Genomic DNA, 24,469 nt, shown 5'->3' with positions numbered 1-24,469 from the left:
ATTAAATTTGCTAAAAAGAAAACTAAGGCCGATGAAGCATTAGCTACAAATTCCCATTGCCCCTGGTAATACTGCCTCACTTTTAAATATTTGACACCGTTAACTTTTTAACACGTAGTTTGATCAATCATCTCATTAAAATTTTCCAAATAGGAGAAATTTAAGGAACAGAGCCCGTGACATCCCACGATCGCGTGGTGTCCCGACATTCATCGGACGGCCCAGATTATGCAGCCCTTCCTTTATAGCTACCTCACTCGCCCTCTTGCGTCCGCCAACGTCCATCCCGTGTGCTCCCGCCCGGCCACTAGCTTGAACCAGAGCAAGAGCCTGCAGCCTAGCACAGTAGCACCGCGGACAATGGCCGCCGCCTGCTCCCCCGGCGACACCGTAACGGCCGGCGGCACCCTTCGTGGAGCTGGCCGGGGCCGCCGCTTCCTCGTCCTGCGGCCGCGCGGCGCGGGGAGGCTGCTGCCGTCGTCGGTTATGACGACGACGGCGGCGACTAGTCCGGCGAGGTGCGCCGTGGCAAGGTCGACCGCGGCCGTGCCCCAGGCCGCGGCGGAGGAGGGCCGCGGACGGAGGTCGTCGGGGCAGCTGGCCGTGCCGCCGGCGCTGGTGGACGAGCTCGTGGAGGAGGCGCTGGTGTGGTGCTCGCAGCACGGCCTCGTCGTCGGCGACAAGAACCACCCGGTACGCACGTCACCTTAATTACTATACCTGTACCACACACTTACGCGAGCAACATGCTATTCTTGCTTGATCTTTCCTCTTTCTGCAATATATATTATTTCCCATCTTTACGTGAAGTCGTTGCAAATAAGATGTTGCTCGCTTAGTTTAATTCGTCAGTTTGACCTGAAATTTAGTCTATCTCTCTTTCTTAAGGGAACAAATAAACACAATAATGTCCAGAAAATTTAAATGGCATCCTTGTGTGGCTGGTTTCCATACTTGTTGATCCCTTCCATTATCAGGATTCAGGAATGGGAACTTTTGAAAAAAAAAACTAATGGCTACCGTTATATATAGCAGCCTGAATATGCATGGAGTATTTAGCTTGTAGTACGTCCTTAGGCAAATGCTACCTCCGTATCTAAATATTTGTCACGGTTGGCTTTTTGTCACAAATTTGACCACTCATTTTATTCAAAAATTTTATGCAGAAACACAATAATATAAGTCATGCTTAAAATACTTTAGATGATGAAGTGAGTCATACATAAAATTTTTGAAACTTACAAAACTTTTTGAATAAGACGAACGGTCAAACTTGTGATAAAAAATCAATGTCGATAAGTATTTAGATACGGATGGAGTGGTATACTTTCTAATGTTGGAATTTGTGGGCTCAGCATCATTTTCACAAGATTTTGCTTTCGGTTGGCATTATATGTTTTGTTAGGCCGATTGGGCCATGTTCACTACTACAGAATATGTCTTTGTTCTAGGTCATTTGTCCCGACTGCCTTTGGGCCCGGGATAATAGGTGGTTTTGTCCCGGGTCCAACGGCTAGCCGGGCGAGCGGGGTGGGGGACAGGGGTTTTTTTGTCCCGATTGGAGCCAACAACTGAGACCAAAGGCACCCCTTTGGGGGGGAGGAGGGGACAGGGGCTTTTTTTCCCGATTGGAGCCACCAACCGAGACCAAAGGCACCCCTTTTGTCCCGGTTGGTGGCTCCAACCGGTACAGAGCCACCAACCAGGACAAAAGGGGGTCTTTGGTCCCGGTTGGTGGCTCCAACCGGGACAAAACTCCTTGGCCCCTTTATCCCCTTCCCTCCCCCCCTCCCCGCCCGAGCCATTCAGCTCACTTGTTCTTGTTGTTCTTGGCTCGGGAGAGGGGAGTTCTTGCTCATTTCTTCACCACATTTATGAAGATTTTTGATTCCACCATCCATCCATCGACGCTAAAGGTTTGTGACTTGTTTTTCTCTTCTTCCATTGCTTGTGTAGCTCATTTCATGCTTTAGAAATAGAGAAAATGTGTAGCTCATTTCTTGGACATTTAAATTATATATGTAGGTGTGATTTTCTTTTAGATTTAGATGAGTATGTGGATAGTAGAAATTTGTAGAATGAGTGTAGACACTTTATGTGATTTACTTGTATATATGCCATATTGTGGATAGTTGATTTTTGTATTAATGAATGAATAAATGAAATGAGTATATTAGAATTTTTTGTATTATGAATGGATTATTTTGACACTCTAGTGATGTATTTATTCAGGCTCACATTGAAACCATCTAGAAGCTTAAAAAATCTTTATTTCGAAACAAGTATACGTTGTTAATCTCCATTCAGCAGTGATGGCACTACATTATGGGGATATACGATGTGCTATAAGAACGTCGCCAATAGGTACACCAGCATTTTCGGTTAATCCGAACGCAGCATTTGGCGCAGTCAGCGTGGCCGTTGTTTTACTGAGAGCATATCAACGAGCATGCTGCCTGTGCCAAGTGCTGTGTTTCTATCAACCGAAAATGTTGGTGTTGCGACTGGCCTATTGGTTACGTACTTGTACCGCACCGTGTCCCCCCGAAAGGCAGTGTCATCACCGCATGATCGAGGTTACAGATATATACATTTTTCGAAATAAAGTTTTTTCTTCTAGATGGTTTCTAGATATTGAAAAGAGTGTTCTACTCGAATTGAAGGGTGTTAAAATAATTAGGAGTTATAGAGATTTCTTTAAATTAATTAGAGATTTCTTTCAATTAATGATACATTTCATTTTTGTTATATGTTTTCATTGTTATTTAGAAGAGTCATTAATCTGATCATTGTAATTATAAAAGTAATTAATATTTGCATTGTAATTGTAAGAATTTATAATTTTGTGAAAATAAAAGTGTTTTTCAGTAAAATATGGCTTCAGCAGCAAGAGGGAGTGGCGGCAGTGGGGGTGCTCATTGTCCTTCTAGAGAGAAGGGCACAACTCCAGTAGGTCGTCGGTCCAAAAAACCTAGCGCTTTTCATAGGGAAGTGCTCCGTTATTTGGAAAAAAAATATAGAGAATGTGTGGCAAGGGGCGAGGAGCCTCCATTTGATCTTGAGGATTTGTTGCGGCGTTACGGTTCGTCACCACCGAACTCGGAGGTTCTAGCTCCGCCATCTTCTTCTGCGCCAGTAAGAAATCTGTTAGAGCATTCTGCGTTCCCACGCAAGGACGGTTGAAAACCTATGTGTCATCGAGAATTCGGGAAGCGGTTAAGAAGACATTGATTGATAGGTCCCCCGAGTAGGAAGTATTATCCTGTATTTTAATTTGTACTATTTACTTTATTAAGTTCTGTAATGGATTAAGTACTCCTTTTTAATTAATCATGATGTATGATGGATATTGCAGATCTTTTAATTATTCATGTTATGTTACATTTAATTTAATTTAGGTTGGATATATTTTATTTATTCGATACGTGTAAATAATTGAAATCGATTCTTTTAAAATGCAGATGGACAAGTAATGGATGTATAATGCTGACTGACATTCTAACGAATTCATTGAAGGCCTGTATTATTTTTTGTCTGCGACTGAGGCAAACAAGTAGAATGATTTTATGTGCTGCCCATGTGTTAATTGCAAGAATAACAAGGATTACTCCTCTTCAAGAATCCTACACAGCCACATTTTTGCAAATGGTTTCATGGAGAAGTATGTTTGTTGGACGAAGCACGGAGAATAGGGGGTTACCATGGAAGACAATGAAGAAGAAGATTTTGACGACCACTTTCCCGGAAATGCTGGATTCGGTGCATTCGATGATGATATTCTCATGGAAGAGCCCGAAGTAGATGTAGCAGAAGACGATCCCAGCGATGATCTAGCGCAGGCACTACACAATGTGCGGGCAGACTGTGAGAGTAAAACGGAGAGGTTGAAGTTCCAGAAGATGTTAGAGGACCACCGTAAGTTGTTGTACCCAGGCTGTGAATATAGATTGAAGAAGTTTGGCACCACCCTGGAGTTGCTGCAATGGAAGGCGACAAATGGTGTATCCGACAAGGGATTTGGTGAATTACTGAAACTTGTTAAAAAATGCTTCCTAAGGACAACGAATTGCCTACCACAACGTATGAAGCCAAACAACTTGTTTGCTCTCTAGGATTAGAAGTGCAGAAGATACATGCATGCCCCAACGACTGCGTCCTCTACCGAGGCGACTACGAGAATTTGGATGCATGCCCCATATGCAGTGCATTGTGTTACAAGATCAGAAAAGATGATCCTGCCGATGTCGAGGGGGAGCGTCCCCGGAAGAGAGTTCCTGCCAAGGTCATGTGGTACTCGACTATAATACCACATTTGAAGCATCTGTTTAGGAATAAAGATAATGCTAAGTTGGTGCGATGGCACAAAGAGGAACGCAAGCAAGACTCGATGTTGAGACACCCTGCTGATGGGTCGTAGTGGAGAAAAATAGATAGAACGTACCCTGAATTTAAATTGGATGCGAGAAACATAAGGTTTGGTTTGAGTACGGATGATATGAATCCTTTTGGTGAGATGAGCAGTGGTCATAGCACTTGGCCTGTGACTCTTTGCATGTACAATCTTCCACCATGGCTCTGCATGAAACGGATGTTCATCATGATACCAGTGCTTATCCTGAGCCCAAAGCAGCCCGGAAATGACATTGATGTGTACCTAAGACCATTGGTCGAAGAACTCTTATTGCTCTGGAGCGATGAAGGTGTACGGATGTGGGATGAATACAAATAGGAAAACTTCAACCTACGAGCATTGCTGTTCGTAACGATCAATAACTGGGCTGCTCTTAGTAACTTGTCAGGACATTCGAACAAGGGATACAAAGCATGCACACACTGTTTATAATGATAATATATGATTGACTCACTGTAAGAAGGTTGTATACATGGGTCATCGTCGGTTTCTTCCCATCAGGCATCTGGTATGAAAGAAGCGCAAGCATTTCAAAGGTCAAGCGGACCACCGAATAAAACCGATGCACCGTAGTGGTAAAGATGTCTTCGACATGGCAAAAGATCTAGAAGTTATTTTTGGAAAGGGACCTGGTAGCCAACCTGTTCCGAACGAAAATGGAATGATGCCCATGTGGAAGAAGAAATCTATATTTTGGGAGCTACCGTATTGGGAAGTCTTAGATGTTCGTCATGCAATTGATGTGATGCACCTCACGAAGAATCTTTGCGTCAACCTGATAGCATTTTTGGGAGTTTATGGAAAGACAAAAGATACATTAGAAGCACGTCAAAAATTGCAACGCATGGAAGAACGAGATGCCTTACATCCACAACAGCGAGATCATGGACGAGAATACTTAAGTCCTGCCAGCTATACTCTTAGCAAGGAAGAAAAGGAAAGCATGTTTGACTGCTTGAGCAGTATAAAGGTTCCATCTGGATACTCATCCAATATAAAAGGAATCCTAAATTTGGCAGAGAAGAAATTTACAAATCTCAAGTCCCATGACTGCCACGTGTTTATGACCGAACTTTTTCTGGTTGTGCTGCGGGGGATTCTGCCTGATAACGTCCGATTAACCATCGTGAAGCTATGTGCCTTCCTCGACACAGTTTCTCAGAAGGTAATTGACCCGGATAATTTGATAAAGCTGCAAAACGATGTGGTGCAATGCCTTGTTGGCTTTGAGTTGATATTTCCACCATCTTTCTTCAACATCATGACACATCTTCAAGTGCAACTTGTGAAAGAGATTGATATCCTCGGACCAGTATTTCTACACAGCATGTTCCCATTCGAAAGGTTCATGGGGGTACTCAAAAAATGTGTTCGTAATCGAGCTCGTCTAGAAGAAAGCATCGCCAGTGCCTACGGAACTGAGGAGGTCATTGACTTTTGTGTTGACTTTATTAATGACCTTAAACTGATTGGGGTCCCTGAATCGCGATATGAGGGAGACTAAATGGAAAGAGTACAATAGAAAAGAAATCTTATGTCTGCACAGATGATTTCTCATTCAAGAAAGCGCATTATGCGGTTCTTCAACAATCATCCTTGGTTGGCCCGTATATCGAGGAACACAAGAAGATTCTACTCTCCGAATTCCCAAAAAAGTTTGAGGCATGGATTACACGTGAGCACATGAACACTTTCGGCAGCTGGTTGCGGAAACATCTAATGCATAATTTGGATATAAGTGAACAACTATTCTTATTGGCTAGGGGACCATCTTGGAATATCTTAACATACTAAGGATACGAGATAAATGGAAACACATTTTATACGATAGTCCAAGATAAAAAGAGTACCAACCAAAACAGCGGTGTTTTGATCATGGAACAAGCTACTTCGTTCGGTCTAGTCCGATAGAAAGACGCGGGCTAGTTTGTTCGAGAGAGGCCTTCGTAAAAAAAGTCCACAGGGCGTTAAGCTCGGTGAAGTGGGCTCGAAATACAGAGAGAGAGACCCTTCTCGGCTGGAATCTACAATGGTTGTCTCCAGAACAAAAGAACCAAAAAGTTCCAGAGGCATCTTCCATTCATTTCGATTTTGGCCTTTCTGCACCATATTTAGATCTTCCCTTTCTACGATCCGGAATCCCAGCAAATCCTTGACTCCTCGAATACGATGGGATTTCACACCTGGCGAATCTTTCACTCTACCTCCTCTGACTAAGACTATAGAATGGAGCCACTACGAAGAAATTCCGGGAGTTACGAAAGAAGCTTCGGACTCATATTGTTCACGCGTTGAGAGCGGGAGTTGAACTCTAGGAGGTCGAATCTCCCCCGAGCGGTTGTGGTTGTACCTGTACTTGCAGGGATACAAAAACTCGCTATTCACTCAGTTTCTGGTCAGTTTGTCGGGAAAGATACGCACCCAGATTTTTCCACCACGACGTGCATATCGTGTCGGAGATATAAGAGAGTAGGACCACTTCAAAGTCAATGGGTTAAACATAGTGCGAGTTAGACAGATCCCCCTTCTCAAATAGAGAAAGAAGAACCCTATCGCCTAAAGAGTGCTGGAATGTAGTGAACAATACCGAGCTTTTCAGAGACGGTCAACACAAAAAAGAACAATCTAGAAGCGCCATGGAAGCGGAAGATTCGTGAGAGAGTGAATTGATCATGGTACGAAGCTCGGCCACGGGTAGATTCTTGGTGCTTGACCACATGCTCATCGGTGCTAGCTCTGTTTTCAGCATTTGCCTGAACAGGCGCATTTGCTGATTCAGTTAATTCCTTTTAAAGGTGGATATTCCGGTTCATTCCTTTGGGACTGCTCATTTCTTTGTCTTGGCTCCACTCGGGATAAAAGGCCCCCTATATAACTCACCTTCTTCCTTGCCCCCTCCAACACATCGTGCTTTTCTTGATCTGCACCGGCGCGCCGTCATCCCCCTGCTCCGAACCGCCTCCTACTCGCCACCGTCGTCGTCCCCGAGCGCCGCCGACCACCGCCGCCAGAGGACGCGCTGCCCGAGCTTCGCCCCCCCCCCCATCGCACCGTCGTCGCCGAGCGCTGCCCCGAGTGCTGTCGTCCTCCACCCGCGTTCCGCCCGAGCTCGCCGGCCCCGACCTCGCCTGCAGCCATGCCGGCCCCCCGCCCTCGAGCGACCTCCACCGCCGCCGGCCCCGACCTCGATGGTCGCCGTGCCGGCCCCCCACCCTCGACCACCGCCGTGCCGGCGCGACCTCGACCGCCGGCGCCGCCCAAGGACGTAAGCCCTTTGCTGACGTCAGCACTACTATGTGCTAATGCCAGCTTTTTTTATTATGTTAGAAAAAGTCGAAAATAGATTGGAGTTTGTAGAAAATACGTAGAAAATTGTATAAAATAGGTAGAAAATTATAGAAAATAGTTAAAAATTTATAGAGAATAGGTAAAAAATAGAAAATAGTTAGGAAATTATAGAAGATTATTAGAAAATCATAGAAAATTGTTGAAGAATCATGAAAAATAGTAGAAAATAGTTGGAATTCAATTATGCATATAGATATTTTTAGAATTATATTATGGATATAGTGTTTTATTTATTATATGTTAAGTATAATTGATTTATAGATATATTATTAGAATTCAATTATGGATATAGTGTTTTCTTTAATTATAGAGATATAGTGAGAATTAGAGAGAATTTAGAGAGAAATAGAGAAGGAAATAGAGAATTAGAGAGAATTTCTATTATGATGTATTCATTATTTAATTATGTTAGTAAAAGACTTTAATTTATCATGTATTCATTATTTAATTATGTCATTCAAAGACTTTAATTTATCATGTATTTATTATTTAATTATATCATTTAAAGACTTTAATTACATGTATTCTTCATTCTTAATTCAAAGGTGTCATTTATATTACTTCTCGCGCTCACAAACTCGCGCTAACACACAAACTTACGCTCGGTCTCTCGCTCACTCACTCACCGACGCGCACACACACACACGCACACATTTGTTCAATGCTCTCTCGCTCTCTCGCTGTCTCCTCACCGATCCCAAATGTAGTCCCCTTCTCGACCTCGTCCATCTAAACGAATTCTGATCCAATCCTCGCAAATATGTGTATTTTTTAGAGAATTTTCTTAAGGGTTTGTATTTGTATTCATTTTTTAGTTACGATGGACCCGCGACAACAAACAGACACGGAAGACGAACAGTTCCTGTTGAATATGATTGCCGAAGGTGGTGGTGCACAAGGAGATGCCCCCGAACAAGCTGATGATGGTAGCAATACCGACATATATTTGAATATGTCCGGTGACAAAATTGAGGCACCATCCATTCAGAATGACACTGCTGGTGAACAAAGTGCTAATGTACATATCACAACTATACTTACTTGTATTGAAAATCATATTTTCATTTGAATCTATATGAATACTATATAAATATATGAATGTTTTTGCATAGCCGTCTAGATCATCGTCGCAGCAGAAAAAGGCGAAGCGAGGCCCGACAAAGAAATTGGAAGGGCGGTACATTATAACGGAAGTTGGTCAAGATGGTGAACCGATCACTTCAGAAGCTGCCGCCAAACAAATCGTAAGACAATCTGGATGTATTGTCAGGGACCACATCCCGATCAGCTTTAGGCTATGGAAAGCTTCCAATCGAAGCGAGGAACGAGATGCGGTACCCGAAAGAAAAAAAGAATGGTGCTGGCGGGAGCTTAAGAAGAACTTCACAGTTCCAGCTGACTCAGAAGAGATATGCAAGCGCTAGACCCTGAGCAAGATGGCCAAACAGCTGCAATCATTCAAGAAAACTTTGACGAAGAAATATATCAAGACCGGGACCACACCTATATTTACCGGTGAGCTCGCAAAGCTAAGGGGTCACTGGGATGCATTTGTGCAATACAAGTCTTCAGAGCTTGGGCTTCAGAAGGTGCAGAATGCCAAAGATAATGCCTCGAAGAAAGTGTACCATCACACTCTAGGGCAAGGAGGCTACAAGCTTGCAATACCCAAATGGGAGAAGATGGAGCAGGATCTGCTTGACAGAGGTATCCAACCTGCGACCATGAACTGGCTTGAAAGGTCAAGGACCTGGTTTTATGGTCACAGGGGAAGCTTGGACCCATTGACTGGGGCCTGCATCTATGGGCCAAAAATCTAGCTAGCAGCCCAGAGATTACAGGAGGCCATACAAGCAGTGGCCGAGGGAACATTCCAGCCGTATAGAGAGAGGGACGAGTTGACTTATGCCCTTGGGAATCCAGAACATCCGGGCCGCACAAGAGGCAAAGGTGTGGTTCCGTGGAAGTATGGGTTCCGTGATTACATTGAATCATATAGAAGTTGGCAAAGAAGAAAGAATGATGAGTGGGAGCACTTGCGAAGGCTAGAGGAACAACTCCTCTCAGACGATCAAATACTGGCGGAAGAGGTTCAACGCCAAGTGGCCATAGCAATGAGCCAGCAACAGCAAGCGCAACTGGTGCCTCCAGAGCCTAATGTCGCAGCCGATCATCTGTCTCGGTGGAAAAGTAGCTACGCTTCCACAGACGTCCCCGTCGAGACAACAGGAATCCAGGCCGCAGTTGAAGCGATGGCTCCGCAGTGGTTTCCAGTTGATGAGATCAACTAGCGGACCCCTTGTGACCTGCAAACTGCCATCAAGAACTTAATGTTCACTGTTGTGTACAGTACCGCCATGCCAACCCAACCCGTCGACGTGTACCACGGGAAGCAAATTCCGGCAGGATATACAAGAGTTGGCGTGGAGCAGGTGTGCCAGGGTTGGGAGACGCTTGAGCTTGATATTCCTGGAGGCGACGGGGAGAGGACACTAGCAGAAGCCATTCATGGCTACATCCTGTGGGATAAGCGCTACATCGTCCTAAAATCGGATGATCGAACACCAAGACTGGCATCTCAGCATGCCTCTCCAAGGCCGTCATGTCCGCAAAACTCCCCAAGGGCAGCACTGTCTCGGCAAGGTTCACCGGCACATTCTCCATCACCATCATCTCATGCGCCGATGAACACTCAAGCGTCACCGTCACCTCCTTGGTCACCCCCTCCGCCACCGGCAAAGAAACAAAAACAGCCGCCGGCAAAGAATGTAGCTACACCGGCTAAGGAGCCTCCAAAGAAGAAGGAAAAGAAGAAAAAAACCAAGGAGACTCCTATTAAACCCTGGGATATGAGCCTTGAAGAATGCGATCGCATAACTCAAAAAAGAGTTAAAGAGCACTTCAAGCCGAAGCCGAAGCTTAAGCCCGAGAAAGTGATAAATCCGGGAGTTTTGAAATTTTTTAAGGGAATGTGCAAAGCAAATAAGAGAAAATTTATTCCGAAAGATACCCCTTCAGACTATGACTGCACAATTATAAAAACTACTGAGAAAAAGAAGAGAAAAGCAAAGTCGTCGTCGTCGTCCGACGTTCCACAGCTCGGAGCTCAAAAGAAACAATCAATAGAGCCTCTCGTAGTGGGACAGACAACGCAACAACAAGACTTCGTTACATTTTTCAAAGAATCAAATCTGACGGCGGCTCAGATTGCAGGGGGAGAAGATATTCCAAAGGCCGAAGTGGTCGTCAAATGGATGTTTGAGCTGGGCAAATCTCTTGTACCCCCGGAAGTAGCGACTGTGCTTCCAACGCAAATGTATAAGCTACACCAGCAGTACATGCATGCGATGGCCGATTGCATTTTCATGCAGGGCGCAAAGATTAAAGACGATGATTTCTTATGGGGGGAGGCCATTATATGGATAAACTGGGAAGAAGTTTACCAACTATTCCATCAGGAGGACCTCGACATCTCTATGGTCGGCTTGTGGGTTCTGTAAGTATTTTACTCTCCTTACTAATTATTTTGCATGATCTCAACATACTGATCCCTTGATTTATTCGGTATCATGTAGAATGGAGATACAAACTTGCAGGAGAATGGGATACACTCACCTCGGCTTCATCGACTCAATTACTTGTAATTGGAGGCTTCTACGTGACAATTCCTATGAGATATTCCAAAACTTATTCAAGTACTTAAGCGTTCATAACAACAAGCACATGATATTGTTTTCTTACAACTTTGCGTGAGTGATTCCTACCGTCTAACTCTTTCTATTCTGTATCATCGAATTGTTTAAACCCTAACTATTCCGTATTATCTTGCAGTGAACACTGGGTCCTAATAGTCATACTTGTCGACATTAGCATGATGGTGGTTATGGACTCATTAAGGAGACCTAAAGAACAATACTGTGACCTTCTTAACATGATAAAAAATAATTCTACCACTACTCCCTCGATGACTGGTACTTTCAATCACTCTGTTACTTGACTATAATTGTTCTAATCATGCACAGGGTTTGGAAACAAGTCACTAAAAATCATCCAGGTAAATTCAACAAGGAATTGAAGATCAAGACAAATTTTGCGGTACGTACTTGGATGATTCTTTGCACGTTTCATTAGTTTTATTATATATTCATATAAATACCTGATAATTTCTTTTCTCTTAAAGTGTATGAGGCAGAAACAAGGCACTAATTTATGTGCATACTATGTATGCGAGAACATCCACGGCCTGGTAGGTCCTCAAAAGGACATGGCAGATTGGGAGGCCGAAGTAAGTAAAAAACTTGTTAATGTTTGAACTCGTATGGTAATTAGTCGAAATTAATTATCCCCCTTTTCCATAGGTCGAGGTGCTGCGCGATCAACTCATACCAGAGGAAAAGATTATGGCGATTCAAGAATAATTGTCCGGATTTATTGTTGAGCAAGTCCTCGATCCAAAAGGTGAATTCTACTATGATGGACACTCTAACATTGACAATCACAGCAAATATGATAATATACACGTATATGTGTAATTAAGAACGAATATACCTATGTAAATATATATGTGTGCGTATGTATGTATTATATATCTATTTATGAGTATGTATGTATGTATCATATATATAAGCTCTCCAATAATATATATGTGTATATATATATGTTTATATAATATTGGTCCTAGACATTTTCATATGTAAAAAAATTCACTCATATAGATATGTGCATACATATACATATATATAAGTGAATTATTTTATATATGAAAACTATCTAGGACAAATATTATATAAGTAACTATGTATATATATATGTATATATTAGTGGAGATCATACACACTGAATTCCAATACATAAGTTTAATTGAAATAGAAAAAAAATTGAGAAAAAAACAAGAAAAAAAAGAGACATTTTGTCCCGGTTGGTACACCAACCGGGACAAAAGGTGCGCCAGCCACATGGCGCTAGCAGCCCCTTTTTGTCCCGGTTGGCCCTTTTGTCCCGGTTGCCAGACCCGGAACAAAAGAACCCCTTTTTGTCCCGGCCTGGCGGTCCCGGTTGGGAAACCGGGACAATAGGGGTTTTCCAACCGGGACAAATCAAGCTTTCTGTAGTAGTGGTTTTTTATTTGATTGCTCACAATAATGTTGTCTGCCCTTGTTAGCCACTTGGAATGCAATTTGGTTGAAAAAGTAATAATAATAATTTTTTTTAAAAAAAGGAGCAATGTGGTTCACGTGTGTAGTCCTGTTTGGACGCCGAGCCGAAATCGCAACAGTTACCCGTCTACGTTTACGTGCTGTTCTTTACATTGACAGGCGGGCCAGAGTTTGTGGTGACCACGAGTTAGTGAGCTTGGCTGCTGTTGGTGGTCGGTGGGACATGGGATTGTCTTTTTCTGCGGGAGATAATAAAGAATCGCGCACGCGCCGCACGGGGTTCGCGTGTCGCTTTCACGGGCTAGTGTTGGGATTGGGATGCAACTTGGCCTCGAGATGACGGGCTCAAAAGAAGAGAACATCTAGTGGAGTACTCGCGACTCAGATTGGGTAAGAAATCAGCAACAAGTAAAAAAAATATTGAAAAAAAAATTCTGGTGGAAGTGGTAATATACTAAAAGTCCAAAAAAGAGAGTTTCTAAAACAAAACCGTGTCTTAATTTTTTGTACAGCATGGCATTTCCTCCATTCTTAAATATTTGATACCGTTAACTTTTGACTCAATATTTGGCTAACCATTTTATTCAAAAAATATATAAATACAAAAAGAACATAAATTATGTTTAAAATATTTTTACTGATTAAAAAATAATAATTACATATATTTTTATATAAGATCAATTATGCTATGCATGTGCCTTCTTCTTTCTTTTGTCAAACCCAAGTGTGCATTATGTCATGGAATGGCCATCATAAACCTAGTTGGCAAGTGGGAACTCATATGAGCAAACTTTACAAACAAAAAACCATCGATGAGGTGATAAGTGGGACAAGGATAGGTAGATTTGATGCAATTTTTCGTCAATATTCAATAATATAATCTTCCTACAAAAAAAAACCCCTCCTATATTTGGTAGCCTAACATAGCCTAAAAAAAACTTTCTAAACTTTGATCACTAATCTATATATCTTATATAATTGGTCCTCACTAAGTGCAATAAATGCTAATTCTCTCTTCTCTCAAGCAGCCACATCACCTTGAATACTCCAACCGTCCGATCAACTCCATGCACGTTTTCTGTCAATTACATGGATGTCTGTTTGATTTCATTCTTCTCTGATCATTAATTAAACCAAATAGGAATCCAAAAGTCCATGATTCCATCCAAGAGATCACTCACATAACTTTCAGTGTAATCTCTACAATTGAACCATCTATGCGAGCAACCAAACAACCAATTATTTTATTTATCTCTACATTTGAACCACTTATATGAGAAAATGAATACGCACCACCATCCAAGTCCTAATTTTCTCTTTCTTCATATGTCTTATATATATTCCTCTGGACTATAGTTTCATATGATGCATGTCATTTCATCTACAATATGCATGATCCCCAAGGATCATTGCTCCGACACACCTACCTCGACCAATATCGTTTCTTTCAATTTGCTGGGATGGTGATATGTAGCTCTTAATATACATATATATGTTGCAATATAGTTTGCTCCATTTTTGTAATTTAATTTATTTCCACATTCATTCTTTTTATCTATAAATTCCTATGAGATTTGTTATTTTATTTCATTGGTAAATGATTTCATAAGAAGAAAAAGGTTATTGAGCGTTGATGCATGTGTGTCAGCTACTATTATAATTACATCTTCACGCCAAGACTACCACTGTGTGTTAAACAAAATGTATCTATTTTTATGTGAATATCAGTTCTATTTGTACTAATTTTCTCCATATGTTCATTAGCCCCATGACAAATTTCCTTTAATAGAAAATACACCATTTTATGTTTTCAGCAAATTCAGTCTAAAAACTTTTGCATCTTTTGGTTATAGGTTATCAAAATCCTCCCTCAAATCCCGTAGCAACGCGGGGGGAATCATCTAGTATATAGATATAGCTACCTACCACCGTAAAACTGGGAAAAAGGACTTGAAAGTAACACTGGTACCTTCCTACCACGTAAATGAATTTTTATTTTCCATTTTGATATAGCTACATGGAAGTCCCATCTTGAAGGTCGTTATAAATATAAGAAAAAAAGTCATTCTAATTCCATGTAATTAGAGCTACCATGTGTCTAAAAACACATGGATACGTTCCATATGATAGCAACTCCAACAGCCTGGCTAAATCCTTGGCCAAATTTGGAGATATAGCAGCCTTCTAAAACTACGGAAGGCTCTCCAAACAAGGGGGAATCCAACAGGCTGGCTAAAATTTGGAGTTTGTATATTCAAATGAGTCTTGTTGGATCATGGCCCAGTCGTTCTATCGTTGGATCATGGCCCATTTGGCTTGGTTGGAGAGCTCAGCCCGTTCAAGTACTTGGAGGGCGGCGGCGGGAGCATGGCGGGAAGGCGGCGCGAGGGTGGTTGCACAGTGGCAGAAGGCGGTGCGAGGGCAGCGGGATGGCGGCGGAGCGAGGGCGGCGCGAGGGCGATGGGAGGGCGGCGGCGCGAGGGTGGAGCGAGGTCGGCCTTGCGAGCGCGGCACGAGGGCGACGGGGCGAGCGCGCGGTGGCGCGAGGGCTCCGGCGTCAGTGCGGCAGGAAAGCGCAGGGAAAGGCGCGAGCGGAGAAGGGAATGGCGGGGAAGGCGCGAATCGCAGAAAAGAGCGCGGGAGCGGATGGATAGCCAGGGGGAGTGGCTGCTATATTTGGCTAGAGAGGAGGGGAAAATAGCCAGCCAGATAGCCAGCCTGGATGGATAGCAAGGCTGTTGGATGCAGGTTTTCTAGATTTTCCTTTTTTTTAGCCAACCATTTAGGATAGCAAGGCTGTTGGAGTTGCTCGAAGTACTCTCCTCACATCTGTCACACCCTGAAATTTTTGAATTTCAGGATGTGATTAAAATTAAAAATAAAACAACAATTTTCTCACAATTTTAAAATTTTCTCAACATTTATTTTTCTTCACAGAGAATTTAGTGTAAAAGAAAATAAATATTGGTTGTTTTTCAAATTAAATGATGTTGTTCTTCTGGTGATGCATTCATGTCACATGCATAGTGTTGTTGAGTGTGAAAACCTTTCAAAACGTGTTTTATCATCAAAAGTTCTTCCCGGGAATTTTTTTGGATTTTTCTGGATTCTTTTCCCATTTTCCCTAGAGCAAACTCTAATTTTTAGAGGCTCTTCCAAATCTTCTCATGAGCTCCAAATATTTTATTTGAGTTCGTTAGGTCCCAATATATTTCTAGGATTTTTCCTAGAATTTTCGAGCCATTTGGAATATTTTTCAGACTTTAAATATGAATTCTAGATTTTTCTAGAATTATTTTAATTTCGAAAATAATTAATCTGAATTTTAAATGGGCTAAGTCTATCAAAAGTACGTAAATCTCTAATGGACCTCAAGGGCCCATTCGTGTGTTCCCTAATGGGCTAAAGGCACGTAAAGCCCATTAGCATGGGAGGGAGGTTTAGTACCACATTACTAGTTGATGTGGGATGGTGAGACTTTTCTCCCTATACATTAAACCAACCTCTCATGGCAAATCCACACAAAAATATAGACTACACATAGGGAGTCTCCTTGTTTGGGAATCCCTAAAATAATCTTTTCCCCAGAATCCCACCATCCTCCGCATCCGTGCATCTCCGGTGAAATCCGACACCACCATAGTGCTCAGCTCGTCGTACTCTTCGTCGTGGTGTCTTCCTTCTCGCGAGTCGTCGCCACTTCGTCGTCGACCCCGTGCCTTCTCCTCGACAAGTTCACCGCCCCAGAGTTTCGCAAGGTAGCAAGGGAGCTCTCCGACCTTTTTTTTCTCTCCCCTCCCCTTCTCGCTCCTGCGCGCGCGCCTGCGCCCGCCGGCTCTGCTCCGCCGCCGCTCGCCACAGAGCCGCCTCCTACCGCGCGCAAAACCCTATCCTCCGCCGCCGCGCCGATTGGAGCTCGGAGCCGCCGCCGCGTGGCCGTTCTGTCGCACCCCCGCCGTCTTCGAACCATCTCGGAGCTTCGCGTCGAGGTAGAGGAACTCGCCGGCCCGTTTCCCCCTCCCTCGCGTTTGTTTCCGCCCGGTCCTGCTCACCGTCGCCGCCGCCCCTCCATGAGCCGCCGCGGGCTCCACTCCGGCCAAGAGAGCCCGCGCCGCTGCCCTAGATCACTTTCCCGCCCCGCGCGTTTGCTCCCCGGCCTAGTCGCACTCGATTTCGGGCCCCGGACGGCCATTTTCGGCGAAGTTCGGAGACTCTCTGCCGTGCGCCGCCGCCGGCGCTCTGCGCCGCCGCCAGCCCACCCCAATCCACTCCCGTCGTCCGATTTAGATCCAGCGGCCCAGATCTAATATGACCCGAGTCAACTAAACCAAATACCGGTCAACCGTGGTCATTTTTGCAAATAAACCCCTCCATTTTTCCAAAATCAACCCTCCGTCCATCGCAGTTCAAAACTATTTCTGTTTTAGTCCAAATCTTTACGGAAAACACCCTGAGCTTTTCCAAAATAGAACCCGCCATCCATAGTGCGTAGTTTTGCAAACTAGCCCCTGTAGTTTAGGTTTAATCTCGTTTTAGTCCTTGGTTTCTTTATAGCTAGCCCCTTTTCTTTAAAATCTATCGAAGATAAGTCCATAGAACCCTATTTTAATCATAACTTCTTCGTTTCAACTCCGTTTTCATCGATTCTCGCGCTCACATGATCCTTGCAACATGTGCGATAGCTTTATGACCTTGTTATCCTCTGTGAGCACAGTTTTCTGTGTCTTACAAATCTTTTCTGTTAGTCCTTAACCCTTTGGTTAATTGTGACTAATAAATTCCTGACTCACCGTTTAACCCATAGAATCGCCGTTTTAGCTCCATTTTTTGCGTTTCTTGCGCTCTCGTAATCGTAGCAATGAGCCCTATCCTTTAGTGCATTCTTTTTATGCCTTTCTTTTGTTTTGGTGTATTGTTCTTAGCTGTACTTGTTGTTTGCTTTGTATGTTTGCTCGATGATTACTTCGAGTAGGCGGATCGTTGTTGAAGCTTGAAGAATCAAGAATTGTAAGTGAGCAAAAGCTGAAGAGCAGTAAGAGTAGCTTTTCGTTGGAGAAAGGCAAGTGACCCTAACCATCTTTCTATCTATGCTTATATACAAGAGTACTTGATTTAATTGGAACATGGAGAACCACCCAAGAAAACCGTACAACCACAATACTATATGGCTCTAGTCTTGGCTAAGTAATTAGATGAACTATATGTTGTGTTGGGATTGTTTCGCTTGGTGGTTATGAGTTTGTGTTGTGGAGCGGGTGAAGGAAGCTGTGTCTTCTGATAGACCGCAACGGCAGGGACCAACACATACATATAGGGATTCTTTGTAAAGGCCTCGTAGCGTCCCTATGCAATCACACCTCGGAAGTGTGGTATTGTGCCTAGCTAGCACATTGCGTGGCTGGGTTCAAAGTTCTTCGGAACTTTTACACGAATTGTGGTGAAAGTGTACAACCTCTGCAGAGTTAAAACTAACCGGTTAGCCGTGCTCACGGTCAAGAGCGGCTTGGACCCTCACATGATTAATAAACTTAAAGATAGATATAAATTACATTCTGGTTATTTCTTGTGGCCTTGCTGAGTACCAACCATAAGTGTACTCACCCTTGCTTACTACTGCTCAGAAAAAAGAGGTGTGAGAAGTATTTTGAAGATGTTGCTGAGTTCTAGGCGTATGCAACCCCCAGTCGATTGCCTGTGAAGTTTGGAGCCTTCGTTTCCAGGATAAGCTGTATAACTCTGATAATCTTCTATTTGTTGTAATTCTCTTTTACGTGATACTGTTACTGATTATTCACTTATGATGTCTCTATACGTATGAAACTTGATCCTGGCATACATATAGTTATGCATTCGGTTTTGTCCTTAAAACCGGGTGTGACAACTTCCCTAAAACATGTCGTTTTGAGTTTGTCCTAAGTCAACTATTTTAAACTTTGACTACAAATAAATTTTTATGAGTTGTTGTGAGATGCGAAAATAGTATGAGTAGATTCATCTCGAAACATTGTTTCATAAAAGCATATTTGACTATATTTTTAAAATATTTCATAGAAAAAATTAGTAGTCAAAGTTGTATTTCAAAAAGTTATATTTCAAAGACCGTGTCGATGTCTAAAACGACATGTTTTAGGGAACTAGAGGGAGTAACTAATAAGGAAAGTTATGATAGCTACTAGCTAGCTATTGCTGTGTGATAGATGTCACTATATCTTAGCGCCTTGCAACTATGCCATCTCGCTAGTAAGAAACTCACTGAGTTGCTTCCAAGTAGGGCTCCCTTTAACATTCTAGAACTCATTTATTCAAGTGCTCTTATGTTTGTCGGTTTAGATTATTGAAACTTTTGTAGTAAGTACGCCAAATTCTAATCACAGACCTATGGATTGACAATTCTTGGACCTTACATCTCGATTATAAAACAGCAGTTCTGGATAGATTTTTGTCATTATGATAATAGAAAATTGACAATGGACATACTCTTGGCTGCAGAGATCAGGAAAAGCCCCAGGCGTTGGTCTGCTGCATGCTCCGTTTTCTCTTTTGCCAATGGCGTTTCCAAAATTTTATTGGGAGCAGGCGCTTGAGTTGGCTCCTCTTTTTAACGAGCTACAGACCGTGTGAGCTTGGACGGGGAGTTCTTGCAACAGACTTTGGCAAGGTTATTTCCATTTGCATTAACACAATAAATGAAAGTTTGATTTTCTTGAAACGGAAAGCAGGCCGGCCTAAAAGGGATTCACCATCAACATCAAATGGTCCAGTGGCCATGAATCAAACTTGCAGAGTCATTGAGTTGGGCATAAATCCAGTACTAAATAAAAAATTGATTATTTTTATCTCTATTTATCTGTTAATGAAGTGCAATATTTAGGAGCATATTTATAATCAATTACTTAAAAAAGCTTTCACAAGTGTTTTCAGTTTTGTATACTCTCGTTACCTGGCATTTGCAATATTTCTCTTTCAGAACGAAACAGGTGGATTTGTTCACTAAAAGGCTTTTAGATATTCACTCTGAGATGATGGAACTAAACAAGAAAGAGGTAACCACGCAGCTTCTTTCAGTTCCAGTCATCAGTTAAAAAAATCTAAAAGTTCTTGCTAACCTAACAAATGGTTAATTATGGATAAATTTTTCAGGAAATTCGTTTAGGCCTTATAAGGTCAGACTACATGGTAGATGGAGCAACTGACTTGCTTCTTCAAGTGGAGCTCAACACCATTTCTACAATTCTACATCTTCCAATGGCCTTGCTTGTGGCGTATCTGAGCTTCATAGGTCAGGAAAAAAAGGCATATGAGATCCTATTCCTATCCGATATATCTCATTCATGTGTTGGGGGGCGTTCTACAAATGAATGTGAATTGGTCACCGCTGGCCAAGAAGTGAACGTACCTTGTCTAATTCAGAAAGCAAATTCCTCACCCTGAACACATATTGTGACTTCATGGTTTCTTTGCAACCCTGGCCCTGACTACAAGTCTACATATGCATGAATAAATTCCACAGTTTTTTATTTATTTCCGTACTTGCAGTGAATCCTGGAATGAAATTAATTAATTATATTAAATGTATGCATTCTTAGAGTTGCGTTCTTGGTATTTTTACTGGACAGTTTTTTCCCCCAACAATGCTATACATACAACCAGAACGTGCAACTAGGCTGTAGTACTTATAGTTCAAAATGGGGAGTCAGAAATTGGACCTATATAATAACACAAGTCGTGTTCCAGTTGTATATGAATCATTTTCCTTTTTTTTCCTGTTTGTTTTTCGTTCTGTTTTGCCAATACATAACATGAACAGCTGGATACTCTACGCAGAAACCTGGTTAGAATGCATGAGAGGGAGCTCGGTTTTGATCAAACGAATGTTGTTAGGAACACAGCTATCACCCAGCATGCTGAAGCGCTAGCTAGAGCATGGGCAGAGTACAACAATCCAAGGTTACGTATGGATGATGCATAGCTTCTTGTTCAAAATGTACTTGACTTCCGAAGTCTTCACTAGCTGAAGTTTCTGTCATATACAGTGCAGTAGTCCTGGTGGTGGTTCAAGAAGAAGAGAGATATATGTATGACCAGTATTGGACCACTGTTGCCCTGAAAGAAAGATATCCTTCACATTTGATAAACAATATTAAAATCTTCAGGAACTAATTTGACACTGGAAAGGTGTATAGTGTTTTATCGTTTTCATATTGTATCCCAATTTTACGTTTTTAAAATTATATCAAGATGTTTCTCTTAACTCTGTGTCACGTATGGGGTCACAACTATTCGCAAAACGCTGGCAGCAATAGAAGCAGAAGGGGAGCTCCGGTCTGATGGTACACTCATGGTGTACGTTCACTTTTCTCTTCAAGAAAATTCGCATGGATATCAGATTCAATGATACAAGTATAACATAAAACCTTGTTACCTTTTCTCACGTAGGAATCGGTGGCCAGTTGCTCGTCTACTTCAGAGCAGGTTACTCACCGAACTATTACCCTTCAGAAGCAGTATGTTTTCTTACAGCTTCCATCAGGAAACTCTTTAAATCTTCGTTTTTAATTTGATTCATTAGATGTTGACCTACAGGAGCATCAAATATTTTTGTCATAACGTGGAAGTTGAAAAAAGATATTTGGGGTTCATATTATGTAACCGAGGTAGCTGGCTTTCACTAAAGTACCCTTCTTTTTCTGTAGGAATGGAGAGCAAGAAGTTTGATTGAGCGATCTTCTGCAATAAAGTGCCCTTCAATATCGTACCATCTTGTTGGAACAAAAAAGATTCAGCAGGAACTAGCAAAGGATAATGTTCTAGAGAGGTAATTCACATTTTGCAATATTGCCTATTCTTCAGACTGGGTCGGCTACCAGCTTCTCTCTTTGTGGGTTGCTTTTACGTATGGAAATTAAACTGGGAATCCCAAAATGAGCTATTTCTATAATTTTACAGCTATCAGAAGAGGGCAAAAAAAAAAGACCATGCCCATCTGATTCCGTTCTGTATATAACAGTGATGCTCTTCTTCTGTCATTAACCTGAACTTCTTACCAGATTTCTTGATAACAAAACCGACATCGAGAAAATACGGAAATGCTTTGCTGGACTGTGGAGCTTGGAGAATGATAACATAGTGACGTCTGCTATTGAATCACCGGAGTCGTTTGTCCTGAAGCCGCAAAGGGAGGGTGGCGGTATTATCTCCATCTCCAAACTATCGTCAAATTTTCTGAAGCACAGACTCAACGGGCAACTTTGGTGTTCTGGGCAGGGAACAATATTTATGGGGATAAACTGCGTGACACATTGCTTCGCCTGCGGAAGGATGGAAACAATGAACTTGCAGCAAACATCCTGATGCAAAGGATCTTCCCACCATCATCTCCCTGCTATCTTGTTCGCGAGGGCACCTGTGCCAGGGAGAATGCAGTTTCTGAATTTGGGATATTTGGAGCTTACCTGCGGTAGTACATCGTCAACCGCTTTAGCATTCATATGTCTTCATGTTTCACTGAACATTTGATTGTTGAATAATTCAGGAACAAGGACAAGATCATCATAAATTACCAGTGTGGTTGTTTGATGAGAACGAAGGCAGCTTCACTAAATGAGGGTGGTGTGGTCACTGGATATGCATTTTTGAATAGCATCTTCTTGACATGAAAAGGTAAATAGATGGCTGCTACTTTACTTCGTGAAATGTTTATGTTTAGGCAAAGAATCAGGTCATCACTATATCTGAATATAAATATTTTGTTCAGTGTTAACTTTAGATACGATCTTCAAATCTGGAATGCTTTTCTTTTCAATATGCAAAGACATTGAGGAAATCATTTTGTTTCTTCGTTACTAGTGAACTACCACAAATGATTTGGTAGTCACATACCTGACAAATCAACGCCATCTAATGCATTCTAACAGCATTATTAGATATAAACTGCAGACTGCTGGAATTGGAGACAGAAATTATTCAAGGGACCTGCAAAGGCGAATGTTCAGCTAAGTGTGAACCCGCATTCGCTGAAATGGCTAAACACATAATGGGGAAGGCCCCTGTAAACTGTAAACTGTAACCTGTGTATTCTGAATTCATTAAGAAATTAAAGAAATGACACTTCGTGGAAAGGCTGGAGCATATGGGATGCCATGCTTAATTGAAATTTTTATTGGTGACCTGGGGTGTGAGTCATTAAGCCCAGGGGCGGAGTTACGTGAAGTCCACTGGGTGCACCCGCACCCACGAAAAAAACCAAATTTGTGTTGTTGCCGTCACACTTCTACCACATGTGCACCCCCAAGGCTCCAAGCTCTGCACCCCCAAGGCGCCCAGCAGCAAGCCAACAGCAAGTTCAGCTGCCCACAGGACCCTGCTAGCCATTCAGCAAAGTATTGCACGCCTAAAATCGTATTCCATGAGCACATCCTCTATCACATATATTGGGTTCAACACCCCCTAATTTCCATCCGCCTATATATATGCTTCTCTTGCTGTATGATGCGTACGTCGTTCCTTTCACCAACTCATGCTTCTTCTTCTTTTGTCCCAAAGAAAGCATCTCGTGCTTTTGGTTCCTCGCTGCCTTGGACAATGTGAGCTCAGGACATCTGACTGGTAACCCTCACCGGTAGTTAGTTGCGGTAGACCAATTTTGTATATTTATATGGCCTCCTGTCTTTCATTATGACCAATATTTTGAGGTGATTTCTTCATTTTGGTAATCTCTTGTCACTTTTTCTACTTCGTCGTGTTTTATTTAAAAAATTCTACTTCATTCTCTTTGTGCATGGTATCATATAAAAATTGAAGTTATACATATTAGACTATTAATTAATGTTGAAAACAATGGTTTTATTATTATATCTGAATACATGTATTCGAGTGTGACATTCACAATAATGTTTTAAATCGAGCAATGGGATTTAGCGCAACTGTTGAAAACGTTGCTATATCGCGCTATAGCCCGCTATTTCTACTGCATTGATCATAGTGGTAGTTTTCCAAAACAGCTACAGCTTCGCTATTTAAAACACCACACTGTCCACACATCCCCCTTGATGATGCTCTAGCTCCGTCCCTTAGCCGGGCATGGCATTCCTCGACTTTGGGGTTCAATCTCGGCCCACTACAAGTCTATCCCCCACATTCTTACCTCAAGCTCCACTCTAAAACCCTATGCAATCCTATCCCTTCTCCACTCTCCTAGGCAGGCGACGGCACATGGATGCTCATGGGGCCAGAGACATAGACGATGGCGCGGCTCACGGTATGCAGGGTGAGGAGGCAGCCACGGTGAGGCTTGTGGAATGCGATGCGTGGATCCGGAGGCCACTTGAAGAACCCTCGAAGGCAACAGTGCCGTCCGGTGAGTTGGCAAGAGGTCCAACAGCTAGTTTGTCAGAGGTGCCAAAAGGTACTCACCGGATGAACTGATGCTTCTGTTCAAACCTCACCGGTCTGTCCGGTGAGTGTCGTTTCTGGGCAGTCAGTAGCCCAACTGCTAGTTTTTCCTTAGGGCTATATATACCCTAACCCCCCCGGCCATTTCAAGTGAGTTGGAGTG

General features: G+C 42.5%; 1 pseudogene; it reads left to right on the top strand.

The window, feature by feature from the left end:
* The first annotated feature begins 360 nt into the window (after positions 1-360).
* Positions 361-22,571, top strand: LOC120674820 (annotated as a pseudogene).
* Positions 22,572-24,469: the final 1,898 nt, after the last annotated feature.

Source organism: Panicum virgatum, chromosome 5N (assembly GCF_016808335.1).
Source record: "Panicum virgatum strain AP13 chromosome 5N, P.virgatum_v5, whole genome shotgun sequence".
NCBI lineage: Eukaryota > Viridiplantae > Streptophyta > Magnoliopsida > Poales > Poaceae > Panicum > Panicum virgatum.
This window is presented reverse-complemented; position numbering and strand designations above follow the sequence as displayed.